The following is a 24,248-nucleotide window of genomic DNA, read 5'->3' on the forward strand; positions in this document are numbered from 1 at the left end:
CCAAACAGCTGTTCACTCTGTACAAATCGCAAATTCGCCCTATCATGGAATATTGTTTCCACATCTGGGGCGGTGCTCCCAAAACCTCTCTCAGACCTCTAGATTCCATTTAGAATAGGGCAGTTTGGTTAATTAATGACTCCTCTCTAACAGAGTCTCTTCACTCGCTGTCTCATAGACGTATTGTTTTTGCTGCACGCCTTTTCTACAAATACTTCCATGGGCACTGTTCTTCTGAATTGGCTTCTATAATTCCCGCTCTCTCTTTCAAAACAGTCCGAACACGTGCCGCCACCAGCCAACATCCATTTACTGTCCAACTTCAAACTCACAGAACCAACTTTTCATCTTCCTAGTTTATTCATTCAACTGCCGTTTTCTGGAACAACCTTCCTTCATACGTATTTCTTGAAAATTACAGTCTACAGAAGTTCAAGTCTAATGTCAACAAATATCTTTTCTCGTCTTCTCAACTTCCAACCCAAGCACGGTACTAAGTACTATAGGTTCTAATACCTCGTGTTTTGTGGTTTTCATAAAAAAAAAAAATTCAGAAAACCAGCCTCTTTGTAAAAGGAGCTATTCTTTCCTCTCAGATGTTGATAAGCTGTTCAAGTTTGTTAAAATAGTTATTACGAGTACATTCATTCAGTTAAAACAATTTTTTGTTTTAAATTGGTTCGATAAATTATATCGTCAACTGCGGCCGAGTTTTTTTATTAGGCTGAGCAGTTCATTCACTACCACTGTGTGCATGTTTATATATATATATATATATTTTTTTTTTTTAATTTTTTAAAATTTTATTATTGTTATTTTTTTTTTCAAGTGAAGAAACTGATATTTCTCATTTTATTTATTTTTTCTTTCTTTCTTTTCTTTATTATTTATTATTTTTTTTTTTTTATGGACGCTAGAAATTATTAGATTTCAGTAAAGGCCAGTTAAATTCCTTAATACAGTCAGTGTTCCCGAACTGAACTTCATTTATTGGTCTTTGGCAAAAATTAAAATTGGAAAATTGTCATCATAAAAATATCTGCATTGTGCGGTTTTATGTATTCTTTAGGAATCGATAAATTCTAGGCTGTGGTGTGTGGGGGGGGGGGGGGGGATTAGCACTATTGCATTGATACGACTGCGCAAAACGATTAATGCATGTGCTGTGTAACTGTAGCTTTAACGAGGTTAGAGAAATTATCGAAGAGATCTTTTCATCGCGTTGTTTTGTCTGTTATGTTATTTCGTTTACGATAAGAATTAGATTTTCGCATTTGAATGTGTAAATACTGCATTAGTTTGGCTAAACAAAATAGCAAGGTGTGGATCGATTTGTTCCTATGACAATGATACTTTCCTTAACGATTCACATAATTCAAATAATACTTTCTTTATGAATACAAAACTAAAGTCATTCGTAACATACAGTAAACTCCCCTTGTAAGTCTTCCGCATATAACACTTTTAGGTCCTTTCTTTCTTTTTGGTCCTGTGACGTGGAGGGAGAAACAAAAGTATTCAAAGTATTTTATTAAAGTTTTGCGGGCTCCGAGGTTTCCCTTATCCTCCGCTTAAAGGTAACAGTATACATAGTGTACAATTTAAAGTAACTATAGATAATGATGATGATACATAAAGGCTATTTACAATGATAATGATACAAAATAAACACTGGACTTTGGAGTCCAGCAGACTGATTAGTACATCAGGTAAGAGATCCAAAAACGGAAACAGTCTACAAACAAGCCAAGGTTATCAGCCCTCAACAACCAGCTGATTGTTACAAAGATTTATACTTAAAAAGTATCAATTAACATTAGTTTAGTATTTTACTGAACCTCAGGAGTAAGAATTCTTTTCCTCCGTTTAAACATTTTCTCCGCATAGGTGGAGAAGGCAGCATAATACTCAGGACAGGTAACTAGTCTTGGCATTTCAGAGCAATTGAATACATTTGTGAGAAGTTGAAAGTCCAGTCTTAAATCATCATACAGAGGACAATGAAAGAAGAGGTGCTCAACAGTTTCTTGAGCACCACAGCTGCAGAGAGGAGTGTTACTTAATCCGAATGAGAACAATTTAGAGTTAAGACTGCCATGACCGATATATAGAAACGTAACATATAAGCCAGGATTGAACCAGTCCATTTTCTTATCATAATCAGCAATCTCGGGAAAAACCTAAAGGTCTCCCTATCCAAGGTAGAAGTAGACCAGGTATTTTGCCACGCTCTACAACATTCATTTCTTATTCTTTCAATATCTACATTTTCTTGTAGGTCAGTATTATATGTTATACCATTTACAATCGCAGGAACGTTTTTTCTTCTACAATACAAAAGATGATGTAACATTACTTCATATTGGATTGGCAGTCGATGACTGAAGACCTGGAGAGCAGCTGTAGAGACAGTTCGACAAGCTCTACTTATAACGAGAATAAAGAATCTTTGTGCTTGAGTAAGATATTTTTGAACAAGTGAGTTACTGATTCTGTATCCCAGGCCCTAGCCGCATAACACACAATTGGTATAAATATACAAGACTAGTATAATTGAATTGAAGATTTCTTTACACCAAAAGTACTCCTGGTAATCTTAATAATTTTATAGGTCATAGCTTTTATTTTCTGAAGTACATATTTTGCATGGTAATTAAAATTAAGAAGGTCATCAAAATAAATTCCTAAGTATTTATGCTGCCGAGTACTCCTAATCATTTCTCTATTCAACTTAATAACAGGTGGTCTATTCACACCAAGAGAACCCTTTAGCAACATTTGTTTTGTTTTATTAGTCGAGATTTGAAGTTTGTATTTTACACCAGATATTCAAGTCCTCTAGAACTTCATTCTCTGCACCCTAGCTCTCGGCGGGAATTACCAAAAAGGAGGGAGAAACAGCTTATAACGTTTTTCCACCTGTAATGATCTTTGGGACCAATCTCTTCGAAAGCGTTATTACGGGAGTTTATTGTAGTTGGGTTGGAGACGCTTGGATTTAATACCGTTGAAGACGTGCATTGCTTACGAGAATCGTCGGTCTCAGGTGAGGGTGGCATTTTTTTTTTCTCCTGACTCAGATAGGGGTTTTGCCGTATTCCAAGGATTCTCAACTTGTAATTAAACAGACCATACCCCGTTAACAGAAATGTTACTTATAGCCCAGGAGAAAATTAGGGAGGAGGCTTTGGACCAGGAAACGCCATGTTAGGAAAAATTTTTTGGTGATGGCACCTTTTGTAGTTTCATTCAAAGATTCCTGCCAAATGGCTTGCAGTCTCTCCACTATGCGTATTATTTCCCCCTTTTAGATTATTTCCCATGTCTAGTTGAATTCCAAGAATCTCTGTAGGGTTGGCTTTCCTTAGTCGTTGAAAGAGGCCTCGTTTCACCACCTTAAGATATAGGGGCATGAAACTGGCCAAGACCTGGAGAGCCACGTCACTAACGGTGCGGTAGGCTCTAGTGAGCCTGCCGCATAACCCTTTGGATAGAGTCAAGCTTTGTCTTGTTTCGCACCAAGGTGGCTTTTGTGCACCAAGCTGCTGCACCGTAGCAAACAATTGGCAAAAATATAACTTTGTAGATGAGGGCCAAAGCCCTTCGTTTGAAACCCCAGTCCGTCCGACTTGTTCTGGTTATCATAGCCATGTATTTTCTGATATTTGAAGCCAGGTAAACCAAATGGGGATAATAAGTAAGCTTCATGTCAATGACCAGGCCTAGGTATTTGATTTCTGACGATAGTTTGATTGGGGGTATTCGCAATCTTAATTGTTGAAGGTCGTCTCAACTTAAGGGATCCTTTTAGCAGTATAGATTGTCTTCTTTCCAGATATTACGAGCCTGTGAGTGGTGGCCCAGCATTGGAGCTTGCTGATTGCTTGGTTAGCACTGGTTTCTAATTTAGCTGTAGTGTCTGCGTGTACAACCAGGATCAGGCCATCGGCGAAGGCGAGGGACTTTGCGCGCTCGAGGTTCATCCCAAGGAACTCGTCCACATATCGTCGATGATCTCATGAGGCATTCTACATTGCACAATATTACTATTCTGCGTGGCGTGCTTGTTCTGTAGGCTCCGAAGCAATCGGATTATTCCGAAGCTATTCAAAAGTATTCCCGATATTATGGTTTGGTGAACCTCAATATTTACAAATTAAAAACCGCTATCTCTTTGTGATCAGCTTAGCGATAACGACAATTGGTTTACTTTCTTTGATGTTATTTTATGCTTCTTAGTAAAGTCTGTTTGGTGTCGTTTGTATGTATTCTATGGTAGGACGACTCCTGGAACACTAATTCAACTCCAAATCATTTTGCACAAATACAGGTCTCTGTAAAGGCCTGATGTAGTGTTGGTGTACATTACATTCGCACCCAACAAAGTATATCGTTTATGATTTCTGTGTTTACTAGGATGACAAATCTTAAAGAACAGGGTTCACAGGTCAAAATATTAATCAGCACTTTTACAAAGAGCCACCGTAGCCGAGTGGTTAAACACGAGGGTTCGTTTGTACGCGAGTTTAAGTTTACCGCGGCGTAAGCCCGCTTGGCTGCTAAATACTCTGATGTTCTTATATTTTCTCTATCTTGTGAACTCCTTTGACCCTACATTGCCTTCCTGAAGTATAAACAGAATTTTATTTAGTGTAACGTCTCTGGGAACTGTAAGATACGAGCAGTCAAGAAAATGATACTCTGGGGTTGGACTCTGCTTCATGATAAAGAAAACGAGTAACAATCGGTCACACTGCCCTCTCTATACAATTATTTATACCCAAGAACATCATGGCCTTGTTTCTGTACCCTCTGACTTCAAGTCTAACCCCCGCTGATTTCTTTTTGTCTCAGACTAAAGTTTAAACTCAAAGAGAGAACTAAGGAGATTTTGAAGATCCAGCTAATTTTTTGTTGTATCTCCAAAATCTTAAAAAAAAAACTTATTAATTCTTCTCCCCTTGAGTTTAATTTTTTGAGTGATTTTTGAAAGAGGCACCGCAATGGATAATGAAATAGGGATTTCTGTAATGTTCCCAGAAATAACAATCAGTTTGTTGGTTGGTTTTTGGGCGCTTCAGCGACTTGGGCCCATATTGCGCCGTATATATTTCCCTAGTGGGTAGCACAGTTACTAGAATCGCCATTCTCCCCACACCGGGTGGAAAAGACGAGTTCGAGTCCCGTCGATGATGTGAGGAATTTTTATAGGCCTTTTTCACAACATGGCTGAGAATACATGTAAATTGCATTTATTCTGTGGTCGGTTTGGTGACAAAAAACTCATGCTACCCTCACTTGAGACCGACTAATTCAACCACGTTATGAAAATCCCCATAAAAATTCCTAACGTAATCGATTGGATTCGAATTCAGGTGTTTTCCAGCCGGTGTGGGGAGGACTACGATTCTACCAACTGTGCTACCGCGAGGGCATGGCAGAATCTCGGACAGCGTGTTGCACAGGCTGAAAACCCGCGAATAACTCACGAGAAAAAAAATAAATAAATCACCGGCTTCTAAAGAGACATAGGGCCCACTCCCCTCTCTTTTGGAAGTAGAGAACACCATGGAACAACTTGATGTTTTTTTTTTTTTTTAATTCCTGTTCAGAAACCTTAGGCCGTATTTTAATGTTCCAGAGGAGTCTTCCAAAATTAAGACAATTCATCCATTCTGTAAAGAAAAAGATAATATTCCTTATTCTGTTTACTTTTGGAAAACATTTATGATAAATATTGTTAATTCATAACAGTAATAATCATGACTGATACTAGCTTGTTCCAGCCAGATAACGTGCTTGTTTTATTATGCGTTATGTCCAGTGTGATTGTCACTGGAATCGTCTGTAATCATATTAATCGAAATATTCATCTGCCGTAACCATTTGAATTAAAGTGAATTTTCTCAACATATTAGGTCTGTACTCGTTTATTATTAAATAACGAAGAATATTTTGAATTCAGTTGAAGTTTGTTAAAGTCAATCAGAATACGGAAATTTATTATAGCAATCTACCGTGATCTCCAATTATTTTGTGAACGTCTCATTACTTGTTTATATATAAAAATTAAATTTTATTTTTAGTTATTGGAATTGATATCCTCTTTATATCATTAAAAGATTATTTTACTTAGTCATGCACCGTTGTTCACGTCGGTAGCGTTGTCACTTTTGTTCTCAGAAGCAGCAACATAGGAAGAATCATAATAAACTTACTATTCCGTGTGTTATGCTAGAGAGTCCCAAAGTAATCTTACTCGATATGCTTCCTCTTCCCGAGCTTCTCATACCATTCTCCTGTCATTTCGCTGTTTTAAAACTGGAAACTAAAACCAGAGCTACCTAGGATTAGTAGGTTTCCTTAATTTTGCAAATACAGTAGAGCGTCGATAATTCGAACTAATTGGGACTGGGGGTGGTTCGGACTTCCAATTTGTTCGGATTTTCGAACTTATCAAAAATATTGTTCTGGAGACCAAAAAAAAAAAAAAAGGTTTAGAAACTTTGTTGCTGGATCTCTCACTCTTTTCAGCATGAGTAGTTGAGTCCGACAGCATTCAGTTTTTGTCGATTTTCACATATCATTTAATTTTGTTAATTGGTAAGGTAATAAAAGTGTAAATTTGTCCTTGATATTTTAATTTTTATAGCCTGTGGATAATATTTCTCCGATTTTCGCTTATTAGAATTGCCGTTTAATAGAATCAAAATTCAGTTCGCAAACGTGATCACAATAACCGACGTTTACTGTAATTATTTTATGGCATTGGCATAAAAATAAATGCTGGCTCGTTAGGATTATTGACGTTTCAAGTTATTGACCTGATTTTCGACACTACTGTAATCAGCTTTAATTTGATAAAATTCGTAGTAGTCCTGCACTAGAAAATGAGATATGTATCTCATTGTGTGGTTGTAAGAGGATAGACCTCGCATCTCAGTTTCCCTCTTGCCTTTTTAATTTTGTGAAGGGAAAGTCTCTGCCAACAATATGAGGATGCCTATTTCATTTAAAAACACTATGTAAGCAACTCTAATATCCAACTTACACAAGAGAAACCAGATGCTATTCGTGAAACTGCTGTATGTCCTGCGAAATCCTCAGTGTAATTTTTTTTTTGGTGTTCGCTATGTTATAATCCTGTTATAATAAAATTATGGCCAGCGTATTGAATAATACACGTAATAATAAAAAATATATATCTATATCGAACTCTTCAGCACTTCAGCTTAATGTCATGCACTTTGTCTGAAAAGGGAGATGATTAGATCACATAAGAACTTTTTTAACGGTTAAATTTAACAAAGCTGCATCGTTCGATTTGATATGCCCACTGGCAAACACGCGTTGGTGGTATTATTATTTCTGGTTTAAAGGATTTTATCTAGTATTGAAGGTGCTCCGAGCCCTAGTGGAATATCAGCGGTTGCCTGAATGTGACGTCGTTTTAAATGTGCTTAACAAATACATTGCACGTGTCAAGAGCCCATTCAGTTCACCGAAAGCGGGATGATGGCTATTATAAGGGTGGTAATAACCACAATGAGCGATTATGTTCAGCGCAAAGGGAATGTATGATGATCACCATTGCATGGAATGGATAAAAATATTTTATCCATTTTTTTGGATGGGAATCCTCTTACATTTTTTTTTATTTATTTTGTTAATTAAATCGTTTCATGGTGGACTGCTATTGTCCAGAAGTGTTTATCTATATTTTACAATATTAGAAAGTTTATTCCAACACTCAATCACTCTCTCTCTGGCTGAAAGCAAAATTTCGCGCAGCTGTCCTATAGCCATTCTTTTTCAATTTAACTTTATGTCTCCTTATGTGTGTTGTCTTAGAAAGAGTAAGGATGCCATCAGCTAGTTTACTCAATTCATTTAAATCCTTAAACACGTCTCCTCGCAGGTGTCTAATTTCCAAGCTCTGCAATTTGCAGAATTGAAGTCCTTGATGGTAGGAGTTATCCTCTTGTCCTTGACTAATCTTGTTTCTCTTCTTTGTACTCGTTCTAACAGATCCACATCGTTCTTAAAATGAATCGTGAGGACTGTATACAATACTCAAGATGTGGCCTAACTGTTGCCTTATACAAAGAGATAATTACCTGCTTGCAAAGTTCCTGTATGTCGTGGATAGAACCCTGTGAGCTATCTTAGCAGCCTGTCTGCACTGCTCAGAGAAGTGTGCAGCTTATTTATTTAACTTTGGAAACTCGTTGTGATAGCCTTAGAACGTATAAACTAATGCTTTGTTAAAAGATTATAATCTTTTCGTTAAAATAACCTTAGAAAATAGAAACAATGCTCTGTGAAAAGATTAATCTTTTCCATAGTCGACATAGTATTCATAAAGTGACCAGATGGTTAGGATTGAAAGTAGGACACCTCGTTACGCAACTCGATTGCATGATAAATTAAAAAAAACAAATGCAGTGTATTAAATAAATATTGGTATATACTGTAAAATTAATTGTAATTTTATTCCAGTCAATATCCTAATTTTATTTCTTCAGCATAGTCGATAGCAATAAGATGTTTAATGTTTCTCAATGTTCACGTTTCTTCACTAAAAAGTAACTAATGTAGCACAAAATTAAATTCATGTTCTTTCAGTTATAATGGAGAATATTTCAATAGAATAGAATGAATACAATACAGTATACTTTACTTTGAGTCAGAGTATGCTGGCCTAATAACAGCTGTTGATGAAAAAAGAATGAGTGTTACCAACCAAGTTGCTGATGCGGCGTGAAATTATATGGGAAGAGTAAGTTAGTAGGAGTCTCTACCGTGAAGTTCTGAGAAATTGAAGATATACCAAAAGTTATTATTTAGTTCTTTAGAACTTGTAAATTTCCCTAGTGATCCTTCTTAACTTCGTTTACTTATTTATTTCAAGTAAACTACCAACCCTCAAAAGAAAAAGTGGGAATTGATTGCAACAGTCAGTCATTCCTTCACTAAAGAAAGATTTTCAGGCATATATTTTTCAATTATCTCCCCCCTCCACTTTCAGTTTAAACTTATGTCCCGTTTGTGTAGTATGTTAAGTGATTAACTATAAGACGCCTTCATCTTCTGAATAGCAGTTGTTGTTATTTGGTTTTTAGGAGCATTAGAAACTAAGACCATATTGCTCCGGGGATATGCGGTGGTCATTCCCTGACCTTTCCGCATCCTCCGTATTTAGTGGTGACGGGCTCGAACCACGGTCTAATCAAGAAGCGTGTGCTACGCACTGCCGCTCCTGGCTACGGAGGCGCCTCTGAATAGCAGTAGTTCGTAGGTTTCAGCTTTGCAAAAGTTCCAATTTTTTTTTTTTTATTGTAAATTAAATGAAGTTGGTATTATATTTATGAATTTTTGTAATTGTTCTGTATTATACTATAAAATAGTGAATAATATTACTATAAAGCAATATTATTTACCCCTACACTCTGCCACACGCTAACATTATTATTTGCATCAAAATACGCTCAGATGACATAATTTTATGTGAGATTGGCAAAAAAAAGTACCACATATTTCAATATAATCTTATTGCAATGCAGTAATAGATACCTGACAACCGTCTAGCCATAAGTAAAAACAAAGCGATGCTGATTAGGCCATCCCATCACATCAAGTAATAGAATATCTGCCAGTGGTGTGCACAGAACTAATGTTAACACTTCTACTTGTGATATTAAAAATTTGATTGACAAAGAGAAACATCTAGGATTATGGATCGATTATATGCTGAGTTAGACAACATACATAATTTACTTGATTTTCAAATTAAAATTTAACTTAAATTTATTTTTTATTACATTAAAAAGAAACATAAAAGTCTTTAACATCAAAGTCTCTGTTTACTTTTCTTTCGTGGACTCTGTGACAACCTATGCAATTAATGTGTGGCCAAGAGCTAACAAATCAGATTTAAATATCATTAGTAATTTGCTATTTAGAATTCACAAACAAGTAGCAGGAAATGAAATTTGGAATGATAAAAAATGGGCATTTTTCCTTTTTGAGATTACTGAATTATGTTACGATTTAATAAAGAAGCGGGATACTATTTCAGCGCAGGTAATTGAACATAGCGTAGAGTAACGTTACTTTCTAAAATGTGTTACCTCACCAAAAGTTGGAACTTAACAGAATAATATAGATACCGTTAATAGTTGGATTAAATCACAGAAGGAAACCTCGTATGCTTTCCAGCGCCCAAATATCCCCATCTGAAGCATCCAAAAATCCTGGAAAAAATATGGTGAAAGAAACCAATCTCTTATTGTTATCATTACACTTTTTTACTTACCCGTTGTCATTCCAGCTCCTTGCCGGGTCGATAAGGAAACCAGTCTTCTCCAATTAGTTCCATCTTACTACCATTTCTCTCTCTTCAGCTCCTCCCAGCAAACGCCTTTTCTCTCCATATCTGTCTTCGCCTTTTCTCTCCATATCTGTCTTCGCCTCTTCTTGCCATCTTCTCGGCCTTCCTCTTGGTCTTTTACTCTGATTTTATTTCTAATATCTTCTTTGGTAGTCTGTTATCCTCCATTCTCTTTACATGACCAAACTAGATCAGTGTGTTCCTCTCAATCATTCCTTGTAATCGTTCTTCTCCCACAGTCTCCCGAATGACCACGTTTTCCTTCACCCTCATTACCTATGATTGTAATCTGTAGGTTATTATTGATACATAATAAGCTCTATAGAGAACCATCTTGCACTTCCCAGATACCTCCTTTCTCGAAAATAGATCTTTTACATAGTTATAAAACATTCTTCCTTGGTCTGCTCTTCTACATATCTCCTTATCAATTCTCCCCTCTTTATCTACAGTACTCCCTAAATATTTGAAATTATCCACCTCTTCTGTCCTTTCCTCAGTACAGCTGTTAATCCTCCTCTCCGTCCTTTGTCATTCTCATTGCATTATTCTTAGCATCGTAAACTTTAAATTGCATCTCTTTGACTCCTCCACCTAGCTTTTAACCTGATCCTGTACCTACTCCTCCACTCATTCCCATAAATCAACAAATCATCAGCAAACATCACCACTTTCATTTTTTTCTGTTCTAATCCTTTTCTTCGCAGCATTCGCTATATCATCTATTATTAGTAGGAACAGTGGAGGTGATTGTGCACTACCCTGTCTCAGTCCATTATTAATTTCAAACCAGCCTGTGTCTCCAACCATTGTTTTCACACAGCTTTCAGTCCTTCTGTATAGACTTTTAGTACTCGGTGTCAGTGAATTGTCTACTCCCTGTTTCGCTTAACATTTCCCACACCCTTTTTCTCTCTACCCTATCATACGCCCTTTCCATATCCAAAAAAAGCTATTCATAAATCCCTTCCATACTCGTTATGTTTTTCCATCATTTATCTCACAACAAAAATTAGATCTGTGATCGATATGCCTTTTCTGAAGCCACTGTGCTCTTCCCTCATCATAATTTGTACCTATTCTCGTTAGCATTAGTAGAGGCATTTGATGCAAGAAAGCAAGCTTATGCAGCATCAGCCAAAAAAAAAAAAAAAAAACCCACTTCCACTTCACCCCTCTGTTCGTTCAAAATACCTGTCCAGCTGAGCCTTAAACTTATTTAGGCTATCAACCTCCACCACAAGGGATGGCAGTCTGTTCCACCAACCAACCACCCGCTGGCTAAAGAAATTTCCGCACGTCTATCCTACATCTGTCTTTCCTCAATTTGAATTTATGCCCTCTCAGGTGATTTTTCTGAGCTAGAGGAAGAATCCCATCAGCATTGAGCATGCTTAAACCATTCAAGGCTTTATACACCTCTATCAGATCACCTCGCTGGTGCCTAGTCTCCAGACACTGTAATTTGCAAAACTTAAGCCTTTCTTCGTAAGAGCACCCCTTTGTTCCATTCACTAATCTTGTTGCCCTTCTCTGTACTCGTTCCAGCAGCTCTACATCCTTCTTGAAATGAGGCCTCCAGACCTGTATACAGTACTCTAGGTGTGGCCTGACCATTGCCTTATACAATGGAATAATCACCTCCTTATCCCTGCTGGAAAAATTCCTGTATATCATTGACAATACTCCATGAGCTACTCTTGCAGCCCGTCTGCACTGCTCAGAGAACTTCATATCTGCCTGCACAATCACCCCCAAGTCCCTTTCATTCTCTACCACTGTCAGTGTAGTACCACAGAGTTGATACGTTGCTCTGGGGTTGCTGTTTCCCATGTGTAGTACTTTACATTTGTCAATGTTAAACTTCATTTGCCACCTCTCAGCCCATCTGCTCAACCTTTCCAGATCCTGTTGCAGCAGCATAGTGTCAGTAGTGTCCTTGACAACCCTGCCAACCTTTGTATCATCTGCAAACTTGGACATTAAGCTTGATATACCATCATCAATATCATTTATAAATACAGAAAACAACAATGGACCCAACACTGAGCCCTGAGGGACTCCACTAATAACATCAGTCCACGATGAGCAGTGTCCATTGATTACCACTCTCTGTCTTCTCCCCCTCAACCACCCCTTTATCAGCACAATGCTCATGTTTGGGCTCACAACAACCCACATGGTGTGTGTGCCCCCGTGTGGCACAACATCGCTTCGCAATAAATGTGTGGGCAGGTATGGTCGGTGACTGCTTAGTCGGCCCATACCTGTTACCATCCCACATGAACTCCACTAAATATCGGATCTTTCTTGAACAAGTTCTACCAGGGTTACTTGACGATGTTCCAGCAAATGTGAGATGCAACATTTGGTTTCAACATGATGGGGCACCTGCCCATTGTAGAAGGTGTGTTCGTGACCATTTGAACAGGCATTTTGGGCATCGATGGATTGGCCGTGGTGGACCCGTTGCCTGGCCCTCACGCTCACCTGATTTATTGAGCCTTGATTTCTTTCTATGGGGAGGCCCTCAAATCTATCGTGTATGAATCACCCGTGGAGACGGAAATGGATCTCGTGGCGAGACTCGTCTGCGCTACTGCTACTGTCAAAAAAACTCCAGGTGTGTTCGACCGTGTCCGCCAATCCATGCTGCGTCGGTGTCACGCATGCATCGCGTCTCATGATGGAACCTTCGAGCATCTGTTGTAACATCATGAAATGCATCGATCTCGTACTCCATTGTTAATATTATGTCAAATAAATGTTTGCCACTGATTACTGTCTCGTGTCATTTCTGCTTCTTGTGCCTCTGCTGCTACTATCCCGTGGCGTTTCCGGGTTCCTATGCAATTCACATTCCTTTAGATGTTACCTACCTTCCCTAAACGTTTGTACCAATATTTTTGAGACACCCTGTATAAATAAAGAAATCCTTAATGTTTTTCTTAGCATCCTTTGCCAAAGATTTCTCATAATCTGCCTTCGCTTGCCTAATCTTTGCGACTTGATTACAGACAAGCTTATATCTGCCATAGGCTTCTGTGTAGCCTCATAATTTATATGCAACCCATGCATTTTTCTTCTCTGCCACGAGTCTCATTAGTTTATTTGACAACCATTTAGGCCTAAACCTTGAACAATATTTCTTAATAGGTATGAAACTTTTAGTAGCTTCCACGATTAATTCGTTGAATGCTTCCCACTTAGAATTTGCTGTTGGTAACATTTAAATATATCTTTATTTCAGGCAGTGATTGGTTACATGATTGCCTGATGCAATAATACCCACAAGAGCAACAATGCTAGGGGTTATTGCGGTACGATCAACATCATCAGTTGATCGTACTGTGCAGAATTTAAACTGCCTGAGACCACTGTAGTCACCTTTACGGAAGCAAAAACCCTTTCCTTTAGCCCTGATAGTAGTTATATCTCTAAGTAAATCTCACATCAGTACACTGTGATCACTGCCACCTAGTGGTTCCTTTATCTGCAAATTCTTAATACACGAATGATCCAGTTAATATCAGAGAGTATTAACCTCTCTGGTTGCCTTTCGAACATGCTGCTGCAGAAAACAATCATCCAATAAATCCACAAAAGTCTGACTAGTGTGAGAGTGACCAACCCACAAGTTCCAGTCAATATCTGGGAAGTTAAAATCCCCCATTATAAGACATTCTGATTTACTAGTCTACTCTATTTCTCTGTACAAGTGGTCGTTTTATTCCTTCGAGTCATTCTCCGGTTCCTCGAGCCAGTTCTGTATAATTCCGGCCTTGCCACTTGGCGATTATCCTGTTGTAAGAACCCATTCGCAAATGAATACGCCGCACCCATGAAGGGATGCGCCTGGTCGGAAAGTTTCCGGATAAGCCATGGAATCCAAACGTTGCTAGTATAAAGGGGTCCAATGTGCACCACGAAAACACTTCACATTATTACACTGCCATCACAGCCTGCATTATTGAGGATGGCAGGGTGAATTCATGCACTAATGCTGTTTTCGCCATATTCTGATCAGCGTGAAAGAGTAGGAACAGTGGAATCAATCCTCCAATGTTGAGTGCTGGTGTTCCTGAGCCCACTGTAACCATACCCGATCCTCAGGGGCATCACTGGGACAAGCTGTCAGTTCTTTGTGCGAATGGACTGCGTTTCTTAGTGCGAGTCACAAATTGTTATATTTTGCTCTGTTTTTTTTTATCTGAGTTTTTACCTGATCAGCGTTGCCAAACTCATACCTTCAAGCGGTCTGGGGCGGGCAAGGGTTTTTCCCCTTGCCTGACTAAATTGAGTTGCTCGATTGTAGTAGAGTTTGAGAAGAGTTTTTTGTTTACCAATTCCATGCCCTTCTGTAACTTGGGCCTTGATTGAGTTTTTTATAAAGTGTATTTATTCCTAACGGCTTATTGTTTTCCTGGCAGATTGATCTACTAACTTTGTTGTATATTTATATATAGTTGGGGATTTACCGGAGGACTCTCATGGGCTGTGTTTCTGTTCTTAGTGAAATTTCTGACTGGACTGAGGAACCTTTGGGTGACTTAGATTTACAAAAAAAAAAAAAAAAAACTGAACTATTATATTAGGGTCACTTGGTAATTTCATACATATACCATTATTTTGTGTTTGTTAAGTATACCCGTATTTGTGTACATTTTGCACACATCACAAAAGTTGGCACTTGTGATTGTGTCCTGTGAAGAAGATATGCCTTCTGGCAGTGAGGCAGGAGTCTCAGCTTCAAAAAGGAAGAAAAAAAAAAAAACGAAAAATGACAATTATTATTAAGAACGAGAAGGCTATACAACTTAAGGAATATTCAGTATCATTAGAACTTATGGACACAGAAACTGTACAAAGGTACTCTGGGCAAGTTAGTAATGTAAAATCTCAGGAAAAGACACCAAAAACTAAGCCTCCTCCTGAAAAGAAGAATAGTCAAGAAATGGACAGTTCTGAGAGCAATCTTTTCTGGAATTGGTGGGATTACAAAAACTAAAGTACACACGTCTTCGATTTCGATAACTCTTGTTACGGAGCGACTACAACATTCCACGAATAGTTACGGCGCAAGTCCTTGATCTTTGGGATGAACTCGAAGAAGTTACCTCGAACTACAGATTGAGAACCATGTACTCGCTGCAAGCTGGAGTAAATTGAAAAGGTTCAGACCGTATCGTCCACAAAGACTTATGCACCAGCAGCTAAAAGTGAACAAGAAAAAGTCCAAGAACAATTGGTTTTGTAAGTAAGAATGACAAACATAAAAATAGTGATGATATTAAACAGGAGTTATTGGATCCAGTGCGTTTGTTATTAAAGGACATTAAAGTTAAAAGCATCCTACAGATTCATAATAAAAAGGTTGTTATGGATGTGGACACTGACAAAGATGTGGAAAAACTTGGTAAGCCTGCTAAAATGCAGGAGGTTGGCTTGAAGATGGAGAAATCTAAGAAGCTCAGACCAAAGATTTCAGTCTTTGACGTCCCGCATGGGACGGAAAAAGAAATTCCTTGAGCAGCTTTGAGACCAGAATCTCAGAGCTCGGATGGCAAAGAAAACAAGTATTGGACGCCATTAATATAGTGGCAATTAATAAGAACAAGAATAAAAATACGAATAATTGGATATTGGAGCTTCCGGGGAAGGCAAGGACAGCTCTACTTAATAAAGGCAGAATATTATGGACTATTGGGCTGATTTTGCAGAATTAATAAGTAGTCTAAATTGATGGAGATAGGATCCTAAGTCGTGTAACTTTCGATTGATCTTTTCATTAATTTTTTAGATGTGTTTGCCGGGGTTAATCTCGGTGTGTGTGGCTTAATATTGTCAGCATAGCAGATTATGTCTTCTTTCTGTTGCACAAACAGAATAATGACTGCAGTAAATAATGCTCCGAAGAGGACTCTGCCTTGGGGAACTCCCGCAGTGATTTTTCTTGATCCGCTGTAAGAAGAATGATTCTGTCAGATAGCAGGGTGGTGATAAACCACAACATGCCACCGTTTATATGGAAGTAATTTTCTAGGAGGTGAACGAGCGAGGGAATATTGATCGATTCGAAGGCAGCTTCCATTGACGTACGTGACTGCAAGTTCTGCTTTAGATTCTAGTGCTCTGAGAATGGTGCTAGTTATGGATGTTAAATTGGTGAGTGTGGTCTTCCAGGAATGGCATAGTGAATTTGTGAGGGTTTGTGAGGCATGATTTGATTGGTGATGGTTGAAAGTAATGCCTTCTCCATAAGTTTCAAGAGGCTGGAATAGCGAGAGATTGCCCTGAACTGTTTAATGAGGGATGCAGGTTGGCATTTAGTATTAGTATTTAGTATTAGTAACGGCCGTATGGTGCAAGAAAGCCTATGGCTTATGCTGCACCAGCCAAAAAAAAAAAAAAAAATCCGAACAAAACAATGATAAAAATAAATAAATAATGAAATAATAATAATTAATAAATAAAAAATAAAAAATAATAAAATAAAAAATAAATAAAAGGAAATTAATCCTATCATCCTATGCGCTTCCTAACCCGAAAGTACTATCCAGATGACCTTTGAATTTCCCCAAACTGTCGGTCTCTACCACCCATGAAGGCAACTTATTCCAGTAATTTATAACTCGCTGGCTAAAATAAAACTTCCTGCAGTCCAATCTAAACATTTCCCCCCGTAACTTGAATTTATGTCCCCTAGTTCTAGCATCATTTATAATCTTGAAAATTTTGTCCTCATTCATTTTACTGATGCCTCTCAGAGCCTTAAACACCTCAATCAAATCTCCTCTAAGGTGTCTAGTTTCCAAACTCTGCAACCCACATATTCGAAGTCTTTCTTCATAAGGACACCCTTTTGCCGATCTCACCAGGCGAGTTACCCTTCTTTGCACCCTTTCAAGAAGCTCGATGTCTTTCTTTAGGTGCGGTCTCCATACTTGAACACAGTATTCCAAGTGTGGTCTAACATAAGCCTTATATAATGGGATTATCACGTCCCTATCTCTACTTGCAAAAGTTCGATAGATCATCGATAGGACACCATGGGCCTTCCTTGCAACCTGTTTACAATGCTCAGAGAATTTCATGTCTGACCGTATCGTAACACCCAAGTCCCTTTCCTCCAGTACTGGGTTTAGTTGAACTCCACCAAGTGAATAAGTTATTTTGGGATTACTTTTTCCCAGGTGTAATACCTTACACTTTGTTGGATTAAAGCACAGCTGCCATTTTTCTGACCATTCTTGAAGTCTATCTAGGTCTCTCTGAAGAAGCTCAGCTTGACAGTGATCATTAACTACTCTACCAATTTTAACATCATCTGCAAATTTAGACATCACGCCCTCTATCCCTTCATCAGTGTCGTTTATGAAAATTAAAAACAACAGTGGCCCTAATACTGATCCTTGGGGAACCCCACTTCTTACATCAACCCAATCTGAGGAATAGCCATTTATCACAACCCTCTGCCTCCTGCCCTGAAGCCATCCTTCAATCCATCTAAGGATTTTCCCAGTGATTCCAACCTGTTCCAGCTTATAAAGCAACCGCTCATGTGGGACTGAGTCAAAAGCTTTGCTGAAATCTAAATAAACAATGTCGAAATTATTCCCTAAATCCAGCTCGAGAGTGACCCTTTCGAAATAGCGAACCAGATTTGTTAAACATGATTTTCCCTTTACAAAACCATGCTGAGTATCCTTCAGAATTTCAATTCGATCCAAATGATCCTGAATTCCACCCTTGATCATTGCCTCCATGATTTTCCCTACTACTGAAGTCAGACTGACAGGTCGATAATTTCCCACTTCACTTTTAGAGCCACCCTTATGTATGGGAGATACATTTGCACTTTTCCAATCCAAGGGAATCTCCCCAGAGTCTAGTGATGCTCGCATAATTAGCCTCAATGGTTCAATGCACTCGCTTGCCGCCTCTCTTAAGATTATAGGGTATATTCCATCAACTCCAGGAGCCTTACTGGTCTGTAGGCTCGAAAGTTTTTTCATTAAATAATCTTGCGAAATTTCAATATCATTAATTACATATTTTTTAACTTCGCTCCCACAATTTCCCATTGCCACAAAAGGCTTTTCATTTGTAAATATCGATGCAAAATAACCGTTGAGTTCATCTGCAACGGCAGCTGGTGTATTTATTACTATCCCCTTTCCCTTACTTAAAGGTCCGATCTGGTTTGTCCTGCTCTTCTTGGCATTTATATATGTGAAGAATTCTTTATCCCCCCTCTTTGCTCTGTTTGCTAGTGATTTCTCATAAACTGCCTTTGCCTGTCGAACCTTTTCTGTGGCTCTATTACACATCACCTTGTAGCTGTTATAGGCTTCAGTACTTTTTATTGCTCTGTAACCTTTCCATGCCACCTTTTTCTGCTCAAGTAATGTGGCAACTTCACTATTCATCCAACTTGGAACCCTTCTCGTGGAGTATTTTTTAATGGTATATACGCATTCAAGGCATCTGTGATTAATGTTTTAAAAGCGTACCACAGTTCAATTGTATTCATTCTCTGCGCGATGTCTACCCAGTTAATAGAGGCCATGTAGAACCTTAAGGCATCGTAATTTCCTTTTCTGAAATTAAAACCTATTCCTTTGCCTTTTACTACTGCTACCTCTCTCGTCATCATCCACCGTAGAACTCCGTGATCACTTCCTGCTACTGGTTCCTCTACTGTCAGCCCTGTTATGTCATCTGATTCATGTGTGATGATGAGGTCTAGGATATTCTTTTCTCTAGTACTTTCCCTGACATGTTGATACAAATAACAGTCATCCAGTTGATTTAAAAATTTTGTTCCCCATGTCGAGTTTCCTTCCCATTTACTCCAATCAATTAGAGGCAAATTGAAATCACCCATAACAAGGCATTGACGCTTACTTGCCCATTCCATTTGCATGTAGAGGCTTTTGTCATAATCTTCACAATCACCTGGTCTGTAGATTACTCCTACTCGCATTATACCTTTGTTTCCAACTATCTCACACCATACAGACTCTATACTAGCATGTAAAATGTCTGAATCCGGGAAAGCTATCGTCGCACTCAGGCTGCTTCTGATAAGAAGCATTACCCCACCACCCCTTCTATCTACTCTGTCCTTCCTAAATACATTATACAAGCCGTACTGAAACTCATCATCCCCAATTTCCGGGTGGCACCACGTCTCTGTAAGCCCTATTATGTCCGCGTTACTTGTTTTAACCAGCAGTTCGAATTCGCTCATTTTATTGACGACACTTCTAACGTTACTGTATAAACAATTAAGATTTACTGTTCTTGTATATTTAACAACCCTAACACAACCCTTGAAGTTTTTTAGGCTCTCTTCCCTGATATTAGCTACCCGCTCACGTGAAACGTTTTTGGCCCCAGAACATCTAGATAATACGTCCAGTTGGGGTAACAGATAAGAACTCTTAAGGTATGTGCAAGAGTTACATTGACCAATATTATCAGATAAACGCGTGTCAGTATTACCCACTTCCCCCCTAACTAGCAGTTTCCCTGAGCCTTTAAGGTATCCTCAATAATACTGGCAAAAACCTTTGCACCACCTTTGTTTAAGTGTATCCCGTCTCTACAAAACAAATTCCTTCTACCTACAAGTGTGGGCCATGCTGATAGAAATTTACCCCCTAAAGCCTTGCAGATTTCTTCGAGTCTTCAGTTAATCCACAAGGCTCTTAACATATAATCCCTCCTATCGTGTCTGGGCAGAATTGCAGACACATAGACATTATGGCCTAGCTCGCGACATTTCCTCAGCATGGTTTCTCAGGATTTAGGATTTAGGATTTCCTCAGGATTTAGGATGTGGCCTCACAACATATCTGTTCCAGAGAGGGGGAAAGTATTTCTGCGTTAAGACACGGTTAAAAATTGAGAGTAGTGGATCGATTATAAACGTGCTGAGGCCCTTGATCATGAATTGTGCCACAAGGTCGTGGCCTGTGGTTGCGATGGGTGGCAATCCATTTATGGCAGTTATAAGCTGCTTCCTGGTGCTGGAAACGGTGGCGAGCATATCTGTTGAGACGTTGTTGACAGGTAAGTTGCCTGGATATGTCGAGGCCACATTGTTCGAGAACCGCGCAATGTGATCCATCCACAGTTCAAGGTCCAGTGTTTTAGGAATTCCTGTGCCGAGAGTCATAAAATGGTTTGCCTTTTTGTAGGGTTGCTTTTAGATGTTTTTTGATTGCAGATGATTTCTGGCGGTTGAACGCTGCCCTTGCTCTGGAGAAGGCAATGCGATCTTGTACACTTCCATTCCTGTGCAGATTTTGTTTTTCTTGGAAGGTTTTGTTCAATGCAGGTGTTCACCAAGCTCTTGAACGGGGAGTGATGCAGACAGTCTTTTTCGCTCTGTAACTGGCAATGGTTCGGATCCACCTGGTCATGAGGTCCACAGCCAGCTGGAGATCGCAATTATTGAGAGTGTCCCAAGGTATGGAGGAAGCGGCTTCGAGACATCGTGGTGGATCAATGAATTTGGGGGATATTTTTTCTTTTTAGGGCCTTGGATATCGAAGTTAGGTGCGGCTAAGTGCAGGAGTATGGCAATGGGTTCGTGATCGGATTGAAAGAGATTGAGGGCTGTCTTCGAGATCGCATGGTGCTGAGGAGAATATCAAGTCTAAGAGATTGGATCCTCTAGTGGGGTGGCAGTTGAGAAGGCTGATACCCAGTGAATCCATATTGCTAACGAGTAATCCATATTGCTAACGAGTAAAAAGTAACGAGCCCTAAGATGTGCGAGAGTAGGTGGAAGATTGAAATCTCCACAAACAATGTGCTTAGCAGAGGCGTGGGGGTGATTCACTAGCCAATGGATTACATCTTCAATGATATCACTGTTTGCACCTTGTGGAATATATACTGTTGCTATGTCTATCAGGTAGGTGTTGAGCTTGAGGGACACCATGGCAGCTTTAAATGCAAGGAATTGGGTTACCACAGAATGTACCAATAAAAAGAGGATGGTATTGTAGAGTATTGCGACTCCCCTACCTCTACGATCCACTCTAGAGGAACAGAGCATCTGGTAACCAGCCTGAAGTGCACAGGCAAGGGAGTCCTGCCCATTCCCAAGCCACGTTTCAGCGATACAAAGAATATCTAGGGTCTTCGAGAGTAGAAGCTGTTCGACAGTGTCTGGCTTGTTACAGATGCTTTTTGCATTTTGAAAGACAATTAGAATGGTGGTAGCCATAGCAATCGGAGTTTGTACGGGTGGCACGTCTCTTTTTTGGGTCCGCATTGGTCTACTGTGCGCTGCGATGTGTACAGGGATATTAGAGACAGGTTTGCAGCCATGGGGATTGACATAATAAACGGCTGGTAGTTGGATTGATTGATATGTGGGTATTTTGTTTCCTATAGTAGGTTTGTTCTCAGTAGATTCAATTGAATTCTTCTGCGTTTCTTTGGCTTGGCAGCTTTAATTTCTGTTGCATTTGATGATGGTTTTGGTGGTTTATCGCGGTTCTTGGCGGCTGGTCTAGGAAGGGTTTGATGAGAGTTCCAGGGGGGCCATAGCCTTGGATCCAGCACGAAGCTCATCATCTCTGGGTGGCAGGTAAGGATGAAAGATGCGTATGTTGGGTACTTAGTTCTTCTCTGTCTCACATCAATATTTATTCTGTGAAGTTCTGTAAACATGGCCTTAATGCTGCCTGGTTTAGTAGTTTGTTCCAGTCGAGAAACAACGATTTGCCCACGAGTCTGGACCGCTGTGATATTGTATGAATATGAGTGATTTCTCCCTTAGTAGAGTGTTGTGTACCACCTGTTTTTCCCGTTTGTCTTCCACGTTCCATTTTCTGATAGGTTGAATATATGATTCCGGTTTCTTTTGAGTGAACCTGTTGATCGGCGAGATGAGACTTGGGCAGGGAGTGCATGCAGTTTGTAAGCCTAGCTGGTGGGATCTTTTTTATTTTATGATAATCTTTTTTTTTAACTTGCCTATTTGTATTTGACAAAGACTTTTTGTCTTCATGCAATCATATGTTTGTATATTACTGTATATTTTGTACATTATTGTATATTTAATCCTGTAAATGTCTCGGGTCGAGCACGCATGTACTGTTGTTAATTGTATATGCGTTCCTCGCACCTTAGTCTGTAAATATTCACACCCTTCTGGCACAGAGCCGTCCCGGGGTGACCCAAGGTTTCTTGGGAAATAAACTGATTTTAATAATAATAATACTTCTGCAAATGTGGGTATCGATGGACTCTTTCCAGTTTGGATTGTCTGCTCTAACATTTTAGGTTTGGCATTAATTAGGGTCGATACTGTAGAGAGGGCCACCTGAGAGGTCTTTGAGCGGCTATCTCCAGTGATGTGAGATGCAGGCTTGGGAGATAATTTTTAATAGGAGAGCAAGATTGATAGCTGGATAAATTATTCAAATTATTATATTAGGGTTACCCGTAATTGATTACATAAACCCGTATTCGTGTCTGTCAATTGCATGTGTTCTCTGGTCGATTTACCTATTTCGCTGGACGAAAACAATCCCAGTTTCTGGGAAAAAAACCTTTCTATCTACGCGTGAGACCAACTAACTCAGCCACGGAGTGGAAAAAGCCCATTAAAGTTCCTCGCGTCATCGACGGGATTCGAACTAGGGCCTTTTTGGAAAAGGCCCGAGGACTGTGACGATACCACTGTGTTACCCGTTAGCTGAATAGTAGAAAGCTATTTCCGCTGGGTAGGAATGTCAACTGGACGCTTTGGATGACACACAGTTGTCATTTCCTGCCTCCAGGCTAAAGGCCGACTTGCTTTCTGGCTCTCACTTATATTGTTATTTTAGTTTTGTTGTTGTTTATGAAACTAATGTTTTGTTTTTGTTTGTTCGAAACTAACTTTGTTCGCTTGAGGAACTTGTTTAAAGAAATCTCAATGTAAAGTTTAGGCCTATGGGGCATATGGGTTTCGGCCTAGGAGGCCCACTAAAAGTAAGTTTCATTTACATGAACATGTAACCATACCCTCTGGTTTCGCTGACAGAGTGGAACCCAGTTCGGTCGTCGGCTGTAACACCCCATGCGTGACAAGTATGACGAGTGCGTTTTGAAATGCCTCTTTGTTTACCACCGTTGTATTTGATTGTTATTTGACTGCATGAAGCTTTTCTGTTACGTTGCACAAGCCTTGTCTGCTTTCGTTGATCGCTGTTGGTTGTACGTTATTTTGGTTATTGGCCTCATTTCGATGCACACGAGACAGTCATACGTGAAAACTCCAGCAGGGTTGCAGTGTCCGAGATACCCTCCGGCTCGTTTGGGTACACTACCATGCTGCGTTCAAAGTGACTTAAATTTTTCGCTCTTACCCATTCTTGCGCTGAACTGTACACATACAGCATCCTTCATATGTTACATTATTGCAATACATGTTATTAATACTTAACAATAATACAGTTTATTATATTATAATAATATCACACAGTACGAACACGTGATGCTGTTACAGAATGAGTGTTCCATTTAAAAAAAAAAAGGAAAAAAAGTAGGTGTGTTTAATAAAGTACTCACTGAATGTACAATTATTATAAGTAATGCATTTTTAAACTAGAAAGTTTCAAAAACCAAAATGCAAGTTTCAACCCCACCTTCTTGTACCACAAGCCTCCACTGTTTCTGAATATGGTCTTTTTAAAATTATAGAAAGATGTCTACGTATGTAGGGAATATCTCTTAGTTTCGACAAAACACTTCATCTTAACAACATTTATGTACAGTATGTTGTGGAATATCTGGGTATGTTTACATTTGTGTACACATTCACTAAAATGAAATCAAAATGAAAATTTGG

This window comes from Mastigoproctus giganteus, chromosome 7 (assembly GCF_048544385.1).
Source record: "Mastigoproctus giganteus isolate SK-2022 chromosome 7, ASM4854438v1, whole genome shotgun sequence".
Classification (NCBI taxonomy): Eukaryota; Metazoa; Arthropoda; class Arachnida; order Uropygi; family Thelyphonidae; genus Mastigoproctus; species Mastigoproctus giganteus.